The sequence below is a fragment of the Tachypleus tridentatus genome, chromosome 1, assembly GCF_004210375.1.
Source record: "Tachypleus tridentatus isolate NWPU-2018 chromosome 1, ASM421037v1, whole genome shotgun sequence".
Classification (NCBI taxonomy): Eukaryota; Metazoa; Arthropoda; class Merostomata; order Xiphosura; family Limulidae; genus Tachypleus; species Tachypleus tridentatus.
In genome coordinates this window covers 63481692-63497845 of record NC_134825.1, presented here as the reverse complement: position 1 = coordinate 63497845, position 16154 = coordinate 63481692, and the positions used below count along the sequence as shown (strand labels likewise).

The following is a 16154-nucleotide window of genomic DNA, read 5'->3' as shown; positions in this document are numbered from 1 at the left end:
GATTAACAAAGTAATTCAAATTTTAAAATGTAAAAGTAACTTAATATTAGGTTACTATTATTAAATACTGTAATTCAACAGTGGAAGATTTGTATTAAATTTTAATTTTAGAAAATCAAATAAAAATGTACTTTCACGTGTGAAGAGTTCAACCATATCTACAATAGCTAGCTGCAAGTCTTAGGTGGACGAAAAACAATCACACTTCAGTCTTCACTAACACTTAAAAATTTTAGATAACTAAATGGGCATGGGATTCCATTCTACTGTGTGTGTGTGTGTGTGTGTGTGTGTGTGTGTGTGTGTGTGTAAACAAACATCCTACAAAACATCACAAACTGTAAGTGGGCAAATGTGAGAAACAATAACAAGTCACAAAAATAAGTCATAAATGCATTTAAGGTGTGTAGAATAAATTTAAAATTAAATGAAATATAATAGTTCAAGAACATCTGCAAAAGGTATAAGAAATTGTAAGAAGATAACTGTGCACACAGGACCCAGATGATTTTTGGTACATTCTGTTTCCTCAATTAAGTCACAGGTAAAAACTTCTAGAAAAATGTGAAAAATGATAATTAAACAATGAAAGGATTTAATCACTTAAACCCATGTTGACCTATCATTCACCTTCTGTAGTGGGTTTTGAACATGGCAATAATCCACAAGTGTAAAAGACAGTTATGAAGTCCAAAAAAGCCAAAGTTAAATTATAAATCTTAACTCTTGTCCACCCTCATAATGCAAGTGAGACAACACACCAAATTAGAGAATACAAATATTGCAGCAACAGAACTGTACTTGTACTCTGCATAATTTGATGGCAACCAACGTAGCCTCCCATAACATCCAAAGATAAATTAGCATTACTGAAAACAGAACTCAATCATACTCCTCTGCCAAATGTATGTGCTTATTTATGCACACATTTTCTTAACCTTTAATATGATTTATTCAGACTAGGTATTACTAAAGAAAAAGTACTTCTGTAGTCATATGCATGTGAAAGTGACTATTTTTAATAACAAGATAACTACAAAATTAACACTGACTACCCCAAAATAGTTACAAAATATAGTAAAGAATATTTATACACTGAGTACATGTTCTAATATGCAATGAACTGTGATACACTGAAAAACCTTAAAACAATGTTATGACACTCCTTATGTTTTATGTTTGCTACCAATTCTAAAGCTTTCAAGTGACAAAAAGAGCTTCAACTGAAATTATAACAAAATATATAACCCATACATTCTAGGATAGGTCCAAAAATATCTTTGAAATACTTACAAAAACGTTTTTTCTTTAAGCAAAATTTCGAGCTCAAATCTTATAAACTTAATAGTTTTTATATATAACTTAAAATATATATTGGGTTGAGGAATAATTTGTGAGCATTGTTTCAAGTCAAACAAATATATTTATAAATGAAACGCTTTCACAAAATATTTCATGTCATTTGGTAGATAATTTTTTGCTCTAATAGATGGTGTGTTTGATTTTCATATGTCTTTAATTTTTGCTTTCATTTTCAGCTCATTAAATGGACTGTCAAGTGGACAAAATCGAGCATTTTCAACACCATCTGCTTTTCGCATTTAATTTCTTGCAATTTCGTTTAAAACAATGCATACTATATACCTAGGTATTACATGAAATAAAGTATCATAATAAATGTTTTGGGTGTAATGTGTTCATGCATTGAAGTATTGTATAGTCTTGCATGTAATGCTTGAATGAAATTATTTAAAAATGCTCACGAATTATTCCTCAACCTAATAATTTAGTATAGTATTTACATCAGATTTAGATTAAGTTAATTTCTTCATGAGTGTAAAAATAAATTTTAAATAGTAAATTATCCCATATTACAGCTCTCACACTGTTTCAACTACTAACACAACAGAGGGCTAAAAACAAGTTGAACTCACTATTTCCATAAATTTGTTCATGAAAAAAAAAACAACAGCATCCTTAAGTTTATAGTTATCAAAGAACAACTATATTTAGCAATAACTTCCTGTCTTAGAAAATGCAGATTTCTTTGAAGACTTGGACAATTAACAATTCCTAAAAATTCTAACAGTCTTAAATAACATTAAACAATTCAAACAAGTTTAGTATAGATATTACTTAACTTGTTAAAAAAGATTTCCAAGTACATACAAGCATTGTACAAAGCCAAAGTTTGGCATCATTCCCAGTGCCAAATATGAGAACCTCTTTTTCCCAATTTCTGCACTAAAACTCTCAATTTTTACTGAACACAATTCACTTTACATATATTATAACCATTATAAATGATAAATTTAAAAGGAATGTGTAAAACATTAATATTACCCACAAAACAATTTTTAATCTGTTGATTGAGTTGTATTTTATGATGCATTTGCATAACACAATAAAAGTATCAAAGGTGCAGAGCTAGGTTAATGTAATACCAGCTCATTTAACTTAGATTCTCGAGCCATCAGTCATTACAATTGCAACATGTAAATATGCACACATTTCTATAATTACCATATTTGAGAGTTAACCAACAAACAATTATTTTATATGTATTTAAAATACATAACTGAGTAGATATATACTTTTTTACAATACAACAGTTTTCCATGTGTACTATTCTACCTAACAAATAAATTCCAAAACTCACCCATAACATTACTGAACAAATTGTAATGTATCTGATGCACTCTGGAAAAAAATTATTAAAAGTTATCTTAAGAAACCTTTTGATGTTATTCCTATTACAACCTTCTAGTTTGCTTGAGACAGTACAGTTAGTGTTGTAGGGGGTGCTCTGTATACAGATGACCCATTAGCAAGTTTAATACTTCCTACATTAATTATCTGATTAAATTTGCAAATGTGCTTGTGCTATGTTAAAACACGACTTTTTATTTCCATTTGCTTAACTTTTGTATAGTTTAGTTTATCTGTTCTTATATTACCAATAACAATAAATTTATTGCTGGGTCTTCATAATTAGGTGTGTGTGTGTGTGTGTGTGTGTGTGTGTGTGTGTGTGTGTGTAATGCAGTTAATTAAGCCACTTAGTAATAAATGTCACTAAAACCTTAGAAAGACTTGATTAGAATGATAAGGAAGTTTTAATAGTTTTATATATTCCCAAATAGTTAACTGTTATACTAGGTAAAATAATTAATTGTTATACTAGGTAAAAGGCAAAATGCTTGCCCAATCTAAAAAACGTTATAGGCAATAAGACTGAATATTTTTAAACTGTTGTACCTGAATATATCCATGTTACTTTGATGTAAAGTTGGAAAAGCTAAACAAAAAATAAAAACAGTTATACCGTCTGATTTCTCAGCCTGTTCCCTTGACTGTGATTTCGCTAGACTGAGACAGTGGAAATCTCGTTAATCCATTCATGCGAGTTACTACGAGGCATTTGACTACCTTTAAAAAAGTCATACTTCACATATAACATCGCTATGTATTCATGGTCAGCACGAATAACCAGAACTTTAAAAATTCTCCTCGAACACAGCACACACAAAATAGCAATCTATTCCACTCTTGCCAAGTATTTAGGTTTGAATATACCTAACACCTCAAAACAACCTGGGGCGATCCGAAACTCTTATTTATCAACGCCGTGATCCGGGCATTCTGATTTGGCGCTACAGCCGTGAATATTCTTACAAATTAAATCAAACTTTATGGTAGTAATCGAGGTTTTAATATTTTTCAAGCACCAGTGGGATCTTTGAAACTTGAGATAAAACCAGGGATTTTCAGAAACTCTTGTTTGTCTTCACCCTGCTCTAACAAGTGATTATCTTATTTTCTTCAAGTACTTAAATTGGCTGTCCCTCACCTGTGTGGTCAATTTCTACGTTAAATAGGAGTAACACTTGATATTTCTAAATCTAGACACGCGTGTTCACGGTCGTTTCTGTTTCTATGACTAAGTTTTTATTACGAAATGATATATCAATAAATTTTGCCTACACAGCTGATGTCACCGTAAAAATATGTTGCACTGAACGTAAGCAGACTAACGAATAACCTTGAACTTGTGAATTACAGAAATTAATTATAATGCCAACCTTGCTACTTTATTTAAATAATATTTAATTCAAATAAATTTATTGTTACTAGGAGTACCTGTGTGCTCCCTGGGTGTAGGTACCGAAGACTAAAGCAATGTTGAGCAAATTACTAAGTTAATATGGTATAAAACTAAGTTAATATTCTATCAACTTTCGATCAACGTCCTTTCACCACTTGCATGTAAAACTGACATGTCCGATGTAAAACAAGCTCGTCGAAGTAGGAAACACCAATTACGTTCACTTACTCGAAACATTTCTGTTCGCTCTCACACTTATCCAGCACTGCCGGTAAGATTATACTTTGTAAGCACTTTATGTTCTATACGGTACTTTAGCATTGCGTCGCTTATTAAATCAGTGCAGGAATAAGTTAACATTTTATCGTTATTATAAAGGGGAGTCAATTACACAATTACGGCCTGTGAATAGGTCAAAGGTCGAGCTTCTGGTATAAACAGTCTGTGAATAATACCCAAAACGGATATCCCGCAATGTATGAGTGGATATCTGAAGTATATTCTAAGTGTTTATTATAATGCTAACATTAACCCTACATAAATTTCTAACATGCTGTGCTATAAATCAAAGCACGAATGAAACAAATTCAATTTTTAGATAATTATTTTTTAGTATCCAGTTAGTAAGAAAAACAAATACAACAAAGTTTATTTGAAAAAAATACCTTTCATTCCCATAAATCGACATATTTCTTTATAGCAACAAAACTAGATACCTTTAAAAAAAACAACAAAAAAACCTTCAAACATGTAGTCAGCTATCGGTCAGTTACCTCTCTCTTTGTGAACCTGACGATGACCGAAGATGGTCGAAACGTTGTTCGCTCCTCTACATAAAAATTCTCAATCAAAACCAGCCGTTTTTAACATATATATTGTTGACAAAACAATAAGCTCCGTGATATTTTTTATGGTGTATCTAAGATGGCTAAAATGTTACTGTTGTTTTTTAACACTAAACAACACTACAGGTATCTGCAATCCGTCCAATGCAAAGAATCGAACATTAGATTAAAGCATTGCAGGTCCAGAAACCACGAACTCGCCAGGGCAAACTAGCAGAAGATGAATAAAACAGGGAAAATGTGTTTCAACACTGATGTAAATCTTAAATGTTGTGGAAGTTTCAGTTGTTATAAAGCACAAAATTGTATGAAAGGCTAACTATGCTTACCACATGAATGGAGTCTACAAGGGTGAATTACTGGGGGAGCACTATATGAGAGAAATGAGGTTTATTTTGTTTTTGAATTTCGCGCAAAGCAACACGAGGGCTATCTACACTAGCCGTCCCTAATTTAGCAATGTAAGACTAGAGGAAAGGCAGCTAGTCAACACCACTCACTGAAAACTCTTGGGTTAACCAACAAACAGTGGGTTTGACCGCACATTATGACGTCCCCACGGCTAAAAGGGCAAGCATGTAGGGTGTGACGGGAATCCGAACCCGCGACCCTCAGATTACGAGTCGAGTGCCTTAACAACCTGGCCATGGTGGGAATGAAATGAGCTATTTGATAATTTGTTTGCGATTCTGATAACAAAGTTTCTCCCTCTTTCTGAAATAAAACCTCTCCTTGTACTGTTATGTTCCGATGCCCGAAATTCCCAATTATTTTGAGTAGCACAAAAGCCACTCTATGGATAGCTGTTTCTTCCAGTAATTAAAAATCATAGTATTCATAGTTGATCAAAAAATCAGAAAAAATTTTTTAGAAGTGTTTGAATTGTGTTATTTAGTCACGTGCAACTCATTGCATGAAAACGATTTAATATCCAAAACAAGATGTTCATTAAGTTTACTAATATAAACTGTAATGTTTTTATATAGTAAAAGTGGTACTTTTTATTGAAAAAATATATTTTTTACAAACTCCAGTTTCCTTGTACGACATTTCAAAATTACATCAATAACGGTATAATCAAACCCTTACGTACAGTCCTAATGAAGGTTATGTTCTTGTTCTTATAAGGAGAGGAGTTTTATTAACATTTTGTTTTCTTTTAAAGGATTGATTGCTCCACACACTACAGTTATCTAATTGTCTGAGCCTCGAATGTGAAATTTGTCATAGATTTTTCTCTTTGGTGCCTTTAAATAAACAGTGCAAGAGTCTTGGTAATTAAGTTTATCAAGTGCAAACTAGATACATTTCTATCAAATCCCATATTATTACTCCATGGTAAATCTGAAATTTTTCAGTTTATTAATTAATTTACCTATAATCACGCATAAAATAGTACGACCAATATGAGCAAGACAAAAGTTTATACTCAAATAACTTAAGACAGTTTAAAAAGCAACTACGAATAATTTTTAAGCACTTTATTCTCTAAAGTTTAAGTTTTATTCTCTTGCATTCTGTAAGTTTCCAGCACAGATGTTTCGCACCAACTATGCCTTTATTATGTCGAACAAAAATCGAGTAGTTTAGGAAAAGGCCTTGTTAACAGCTGCATCAATTATTAATACAGGATATTACCCTAAAAGTAATCAAGAGATTTCTTGAACACACCAAACATTGCTCAATTTATTTCACCAAAGAACAAGTTCATAGTATTAAGCATAAAGTGTTTTCATTTTCTTATTAGAATGGAGAGATACAGGCTAATGTGATGTGTCTAGATACCGTAAAAATATAATAAAAAAATAAAAGTAGCTTAATTAAAAAAGTGTAATCTTTACTCGTATTTACACATTATTTTATTATGAATTAACATCTTCATTACAATTTTAAAAACAGAGAACTGTTATATAGTTTTAAAACTGTTATAAACTATCACAAAAGAAACGTGTAGAATGGATTCTTAACTTCATTGTGAGTTACGTAGAGAATACTTTAACTGTTTACATAACGTTAGCGCATTCGTTATATTACAACTTATACACGTAATAAATTCAGTTTCGTTCTCTGTTTCCCGACCTAGCAAATAAACTTAAAAGAATGGCTCTGGGACTCTGAAACTCTGTCAACATTCAAAACCAAGTGTAAATTATACGAGACACGCACTGAGCCAGTGGAAGATCAGATTTTCTGTGTACGACTAGTGAATTACGTAACAAAATCAATAGTTTTTGAATAACTTCATGCTTTCCTTCATCAAGAATACATTAAATATTTTCATTACGAATTAATAAAGTACACGAAATTGTACTGAATAAACTGTACAAATAATACAAGAAAACCAAATATATGTATGTATGTATGTATGTATAATTACTCCAGATTCATTGAATGCGAAATTTTCTTTTAGAGTTTGATGAATTAGAAATATTAATTTTATATAATTTTTATTTCAATTCATATCTATAGAAAAGTGACCTTCAACTGAATACCCAAGGGAGTGTTAAAAAATACAAAAAACTGGATAAAGTTTCTCATGAAGGTGATTTTTTTTTTCAATATTTACTTTCATTTTGCGTGCCAACATGTGTAGCTTGTACTTGTTTTAAATGTGAACTCACATTGAATTTACGAAAGGTCAGTGAAATACCTAGATACATACAATCAAAATAAAATTATAAAAGCTTCCTCTTCGAACGAAAATAAGACTTTTGTCGTGGGTGTATTCCTTAGTTGTAATATTTGTGTTGTGTGTTCACGATGTTAGAAAACACACGTAGGTTCAAGAAGTTTTGATATAAATTAATAAAAACCCTAGAGTTATAGGGTTTTCTTTGCATTGTGGGCGTATTCCTTAGTCAATATATTTTGTTGTGGGTGTCTTCTTTGATCATAACGTTCTCTAAAAGAAAAGATCTAAAAGTGACAAAAAACAATAGGATAAAAATACCAGTCATATATATAACTGTAAATCTTAAAGATGATCTTGATAAGCTACTACTGATAAAGAGTGAACTTCGCGCAAAGCTTCTCGAGGGATACCTGAGCGAGCTGCCCCTAACATTGAAGGGATAAAACTAGAGTGAAAAAACGTCTAGTGAATACCACTCATCGCCAATTCGTGGCTACTGTTTGCTAACGAATACTATAAATGATCGTCGTCACACAACGTTCCTAACCACCATAAGACTGAGAGTGCGAACATATTCGGTGATGAGTTTCGATCCCGCGATCTGCAGGTGGAGCTCCATAACGACCAAGTCATATCATGCTAGGTCTGCATCAGAGAAAACCAGAATTACAAAAGCATAAATACTAAACTTATGATAAACAAAAGAGCTTAGAGTATGGCCTTATTTTATGCTTTATGTCTTAGATCCAATTATGTTTCGTCACAGTAAAACGTAATATGGAATATATTTAGAAAACAATTGCTCATACATGTACAGTTATATCTACGAGAATAAAAATCTTTGTTCAACGTTTTCACTAATTTCCAATACATCTAGCAACAGAGCAAACAGGATAATTAAAACTGAGAAAAGTTTAGATGCAAGTGATTGTTTGGCTTATTTTGATGTATGGCTGCTTTCTTGAGAGCTTTCTCAAACCCACTACTAACATTACGAACCTCAATCCTTCAACAGAAATGAGCAACTTTCATACCGAGATTCGCTGTTAGTGAATATTGTGCTGTCGACCAGTTTTGTTTTTATCTTTGTCCTTAAGATATCCACAGCTTCGTCACTTCTTCCTTCTCTCGATGAAACGTAAACATTTTTGAGTGAATTGGCTGAGCATGTATTTACGACATGTAGTATTCTTTTAAATCCTAGTTAGGGTTCTGAATTACCTAAATTCGGTTTTACAACACTTGGATTCAAAATTAAAGTCAATACGTACAAACGCGTAGAAGCCAAGCCGCCAATAATAGAAACAGAATCTTGTTCATGGAAAAGCATTCTAATTATTCAGTGGCATCCTATCTTTCGCCACTGGGTAATTAAAATACATATATTTTGTAGCAATTGTATATATCTCTAAAAATTCTTGGCTATATTTTTTTATGCAAAAGCATATTTTTAGCAGAATGAATTACTTCAGCAGACAAATCCTGGGTCACTATTTTACCAGCAACTAGTGAGATTGGCCATCACATTTTAACGCTTCCGCAGCTTACAGGTCATGCACGTTTGGCGTCATTAACTTCTGGAGCCAAATGCATTTTATTTTGAAAACTATTTACACTTAAAGTGTTGTAACACGCAAAAAAACAAAATTTGTCAGTTGGATTGAAAAGAAACTGAAAAACAACTTGTATTCAATAAAATACCGACAGAATTTCAACTTTTCAGCCATACCCTTTCGTAGCTATAAAATAAAACAATCACAAATAGGTTTAATGAAAGTTTATCACGTACATTAGAAGGTCACGTTTATTTAGCGTCTGTTTCATATCAGTAATTTTTTCCCTAAATGTTATATAATACTAGCTGAGTCAGATAATATATAATTGGATTATATAAAACCTTCTTCTCGGGCAAAAATCCTAAAACAAAATAACTCATGTACAACATTGGACAGTTTTCAGTTGACCTACAAAAATCTAATATAATATAATAATGAATCAGTCAACTCTGGCTGGCAAAAGCAAAAAGTATATAAAGGAAAAAAATGTACCCTATTACTGGGAATTTTTGTCATTCTCGAGCAAAAATTGTAAAAGAAAATGACCAATGTACAACATTGAACAATTTCACGTTACCATACAAATATTACGATAATCGAGTAAACCATGGATACTGACACACACATATACACATCATGGATTATCTTTTATAGTAAGATACGTTAGGTATTGAGTTGCATGTGGTCATTAATGAATATTGATAGTACATCTGGTATAGTATTTATCATCGAAACCAAAACCAAAAGAAAATATAAATAAACAAATGTGTATGTGTGTTTTCTTATAGCAAAGCCACTTCGGGCTATCTTCTGAGCCCACCGATGGGAATCGAACCCCTGATTTTAGCGTTGTAAACCTTGTTGACTCACATCTGTACTAGCGGGGGATAAACTAATATATTGAAATAAATGAACATTAATTTAGCTATTTCGTACACGTTAAATGTTGATGCATCTATTATATGTGACAGACACAACTCACTTTTGGATTAGGCCTGGAGTGTAAACAACAGCTATCGATAACACTACCATGTTATTCTACACCCACATCACACACAAGCAACTGAACAAATCAATATAGGAGCATTCAACACGGACAACAGTTTCACAGTCCATACACCGCTTGCAGTTTTACTTTCCAACACCTTGAAATCACCCCAACATTAAAACGTTTTATTTGTCTGCACTAATGTATGGGAAGAAAACCCCAACAAAACCAGGTCAACTAGAATCGCCTCTTCTCAACGTCTTATACACGTATTCAGTAAAAATGTCGCATTATATAGATTATATAAACAGTTTGTAAACTCACGCACATATAAACATGGGGCACGTTCGTTTACAACTATACTACACATCTTGTTCACAAATCAAAAATAACGCCCCAAACAAACAAATTAATCAGTATCTGTGTAAATATGTTAGAAAAATAATACCAATAATACGCGCGTTTTGCTTCGATTCTATGCTTTGTAATAATTCGCATTTCGAATTTTCAACTTGAATGAAATGTCACGCAACGTAGTGGACTAAACGGTCAGGTTAGAGACCCCTCAATTCGGAAGTGCTCACAGGAAGGGCAAAAGGTCAGCAGCATTCTCCCTTACATGACTAATCTTCACCGAGGAGATGACCATCAAGGGTATGCAGTCCCCACAATTACCAATACTGAACGTGTTCAACGACATATCGCAGGTTACATCCAGGCTTCCAATTCGAAGCCTGGCACACTGACAATCAGGATATGCCCAACCTCTAAACATTTTATTAAACATAAAACTGAAACACCAAATGGATACTGTGGATTACTATTACTTGCGTTTCTTAAAGCAATAAAAATCTTGTAACTTCTGTAATTCTTAAGCACAGTTCTATTATTTCAGTTTTAACCTGTTGACTGCCAAGTATTTCAGCTGCTAAAATACAACTCTAATGCTTCTTCATTTTGTAACGTTTTTCGTGACGCCATTTTGGATCGAAAGTGAAACAATTTGTAAGTAGGTCAAATGCATGTATGGTGCTGACATCTAGCATTGAAGTTAGGTATTATTGGGAACGAATTAACTCGTCCGTGGCACTGTGTTACCGATCGGCTTGGACGAGTTATCTCGTCTACGGCACTGAACAGGTTAAAGAAGTTGCTAAATGAGACATGTATTCTTTCCATTACGACACAAGCATAAATAATACGGGAGAAGAATCAGCTGAAAATTAACACACAAATATTGTTTCTTGTTTTCTTGTAGTTCGACAAAAGTAGTTCTGTACAGATTTACGAGACGATAACGTTTTACAAATGATAAATGGTGATGACTGATGCACAATGTAATACAGAACTTGTGGTTTTTCCTCACTTGACAAAAACATATCACGACTCATAAAAGTGACAAAATAGTCTTTAACTCTGAAGACGACGTGGTACTGTTTAAAATAATACACGTGGGGGTTTCATCGTTTGTGATTTGTTAAATTTCTGATCCTACGTTGTTTTAGCTATCATAACGATAATACAGAAAATAAATTACATTAATAACCTCACGGTATACAAGATTATTGTCTCTAAACAAACCATGATGTCCTGCCCGCTTTCTAGCACCTTCTTATTAACTCGCATAGTTTGGGATTCTTGTATGTTTTGTGCCGTATAAATGTACCCGTCAATCAGTCATTTCCCTCTCACTACAATTTCCATTCCCAGCACCAACACTCAATATTTCAGAAGCTTCTGGAGTAATGCAGTAAAAATTAGGCAACCAAAAATATAGCATCGTCTTTTCTGGAAAGCGTTACTGTCAGACTATTTCATACTAACTATTAAATTTATCCACACACGCTTCTGTACGTCATGTATATGTACACGCTAATATTTAAGCGGATTATCATCAACAACAATGAAATAGAAAAAAAATCCCTCTAAAACAAAAAATACAACAGCTTCGATTTAAAAATTAGATATTTTACAACTTTGTGCTGAGAATGATAAAACTGAAGGAGGACACCCATATAAGCAATGAAAATAAAACAAAAACTAAGATAAATTGACTTAACTTATTACCAGTGGCGAATATAAGGTTGTGTGGGCCCAGGAGCTACTAATTTTTGTGGGCCCTACATCCCATGTAATTTTTACATAGAATAAAATTATCAATGGGCTCCCATCTAGATCATGCCTATTACACGAAACAGTAGTTTCCCGCCATGTTCTACTAACATTTGTGAAAGACAACTGCTACGTTCATCACTAAGTATCCTCATCAATAACAACGGGTATCTATTTAACTCATAGTACTTCACAGAGAAAAACGTCCACACACTAAATTATGGTATGGTTGCTTTGATATCGTTTACGATGATTTAAATGTTCGTTTTACAAGATCTACTTCTACTGCACTGTACGGGTTCTGAGATTAACAAATAATACTTCAGTGTAAGGTATCAAACGGTGAAAAGACGTGTTAAAATAACTATATAAATAAATAAAATGTGCGGTTTTTAATATGAAATTCTATACTCATTTCAATTGGCCAAGAGTGGAACCATGCTTTAAAGGCGCCACAATCAAGAGCCAGACTAAAACAGACTCAGGCTTTCAGCATATTTTTCTTACCAAAAATAGGTGATGACCGAAACGTTAGTAAGTTTTGTGATGTGGCTCTTTAATCTAAACAAACATATTTGCGAAGAGCCACATTTAAACAATTCGAGTTCATGGAACAAATGTGGTCAAAACACGTTCATATACATTCACACATTGCCTAGGAAATTGGTTTGGCTTGAATTTCGCGCAAAGCTACACGAGGGCTATCTGCGTTAACCGTCCTTAATGTAGCAGTGTAAGACTAGAGGGAAGCCAGCCAGTCATCACCACCCACCGCCAAGTCTTGGGCTATTTTTTTTTTTTTACCAACGAATACTGGGATTCACCGTACCATTATAACGTAACCACGGCTGAAAGGGCGAGCATGTTTGATGTGACAAGGATTTGAACCCACGACCCTCAGATGCCTAGATAATAAGCATTTTGTATAATAATATTGTTAATTTAGATTACACATTTAATCAAAGATTGCAAGTTAATAAAGCAGATAATACATAACTTGTTTATAAACTATTAAAAATATGATATGTAAATAGGTGATAAAACAAAACATTGAAAATAATGCAAACTAAAAACATTTAAAATGAAACTAAAACTTAAGAAATTAATTTTCCATTATTAGTCCTTTTGCATCATTAACTCAATACAGAAATGATGACAAGAACTCGTCATGAAAAATAACTGATTTTTTTAGTTTCATTCTAAACGTCTTTGACCTGTATGTGTGTGTGTCTCTCTCTCTCTCTCTCTCTCTCTATATATATATATATATATACAGGGTGGCCCGTAAGTCCCTACCAATCCATATATCTTATGTATCCAGTGTATCTGTTTGCTGTCACCAGTATTCTTGCGCTCATGTATCCACGTACTTTTAACAATACGCTCTTCAAGTGTAAGCGGACTTACATCGGCCATATTTCTCTGTAAAAAAAGAAAAATGTATAATACATGCGTAATTGAATATAACATAACATATGGATGGGTAGAAACTTACGGGCCACCCTGTAGTATAGACTCATCCATAACTGTTGCAAGATGTGTGTGAAACGTTTTAAAGGTTACTGGAACTGAACAGGTTCTGATACGAATACTACGATACTATTTGTACTTACCTAATGTTAAGTGTCCTACAAGTCGTGTTTTCAGAGATAACCATATATTTGTTTTGTATTTCGCAACTACATATTAATTCCGAGGTTAATGCAGCGGTATTTTACTTATGCTACTGATTTATTAGTATTCTTAAGATTTTCAAATATTCTTTAATGCAATACTTAGTTTCTAAAGGCTGGCATAAAATACTAAGAAAGTTCAAAATTGACCAACATGAGCAAACAATGACCATCAACAGAAAACGTACGTTCAATATCGTCGAGAGGAAGATTCCCACTGCGCAAACGAAAAGAAAAACGTATCTGGATAACATACTAAAATTAAAATAAAACGTTCAGGATTAACTGGACATTTAGTGTGTCGCTTTTTAAAGCGAAATAAGTTTATTACTTGGAAAGCAAATATCGTTTTATTTCTAACTTTATTACCAAAATTATAATAGTGTGTGAATTTTGTTCTTAAGTAATAAAGGGTTGAAAATAAAAAGCTTTTCACACAAACATAAGTTAGTGTTTACAGCAAATACATTTATTACCTTACTTCTTTTTGTTGTTCTGGTTTCCATTTGTATCATACAGGCCTTCAGAAATTAGAGCAACTATATTTAAATACCTTATCACCTAGTACTGAGCTGCTGATACTCTGGTTTCATGTCTGTAGTGTTAGACGTTTTAGTCTGGGATTGTTGGTGTATATATATAACAAAAGGCGACAAAACTTGTAAACAGGCTGGTATATAGAATAGATTAAGTAATATAACTGCAAACAGCTAGCAAACTTGGGATAATGATTTTATAAAACGATAACGAACGAATTATTAAAACTAAAAATCATGTACTAACATTATCTGGGTTGTATACTTTATTTAACAAAAATGCCCATATAGTATTACACTTGAACAGCAGGGAGATTTTATTATATCCTACATCCTGCAATCTTCCTTAACTGGGAGTATATTACACTTACTGCAATCTGCTAACAGAGATTCCATATACTTACTGCAATAAGAAAAACCGTTATTTCCCGACACATTTACTCATCTACACTTTCGTCTGAATAACTTATTTCGTTGAATAAATACGTAAAAACTACTTTTACACAATAACAGAAAATCCGCAAAACTACCTGGTACAAAAGGTTTATGAACTAGGAAAATTAAGACTAAAAATGAAGAAAAAAAATCAGCGATCTATGAAAACCCACATAACGTTATCTGATATTTCACATTATTTATAATGTGATATTTATGATTATACCAATTTATTAAATCATTTACTTGCATACGTAACTTGTTAAAATAATACTTATGAATTAAAAATATTTATTGAAGTACAAACTAACAAAAGTACTACAACATTCTAACTGACGCTTAATTATAAATTCGACATAATCAATTAGAGCAAACTGTCAACATATAATTTACACTTATCAATTTTGACCAAATCAACTTGTAGTTTCCAGACAGGTAATATTTCCAACTAATGCGTATGCATGTTAACTGACCTAATCCCACTGCATTAGTGACATAGGAACAACAGCCATTACCAGCAGTAAATCTGAAGAAATGACGCTAAATTAGGAAATATGTACAAAATGTTACAAGAACAGACACGAAATAACATTTCAAAAACAAATAATTTCACTTTTATACCTACAAGTTCCTCATTAATTTCCCACTAGTAAATAATTCCTATCCTAAAACCAGAATTATTAAAATTATTTTTACACAGAGTACCGACATACTTTCTTGGATTTATGAGATATGCATCTTTACAGTTTTAATCACTGTAAACCGTATACAAGGATTATTTATCAGAAAAAAACAAACATCAAACGAATGTGCTCACATGTGAAGGACTCGCCTCACGAAACAATATGCTGCGTTCATCGTAAGTTTTTCACGTTATGATTACAACTTGTACAAGTACGTACGAAAAAATCGTTTGGGTTGAATAACCTTTCACTTAAGAGCAGACAAAACTGATAGAGTACTTGGCTAAGGTATCTCTGGAATTTGTCTTAACGTTAATATAGGTACACGAGCAAGCAGTTTTATTACGTTGTACCTTACCTCAGGCCAGTATTGTTTAACTAGGTCTATCAGGATGCATTCAAGGCCCAACATTAATTTAATCCCAATATTTTAAATCACTATTTTTTAAATATTTATAGAGTGATAAGATTTATATTTAAAGTGGAAAGAAAAATTATCCACTGAGTTGTTTCATACATTTAGTTTGGTTCTTCATTAGTCACACAAATTAAAACAGCCAGAAAAAAAATAAAAAAAATAAAATGATTA

At 32.6% G+C, this 16154-nt stretch overlaps 1 protein-coding gene across 5 annotated transcripts in view; it reads right to left on the bottom strand.

The window, feature by feature from the left end:
- LOC143250443 (USP6 N-terminal-like protein) overlaps positions 1-16154 on the bottom strand; it is a 60853-nt gene that overhangs the window by 33066 nt on the left and 11633 nt on the right. The window lies entirely within an intron of this gene.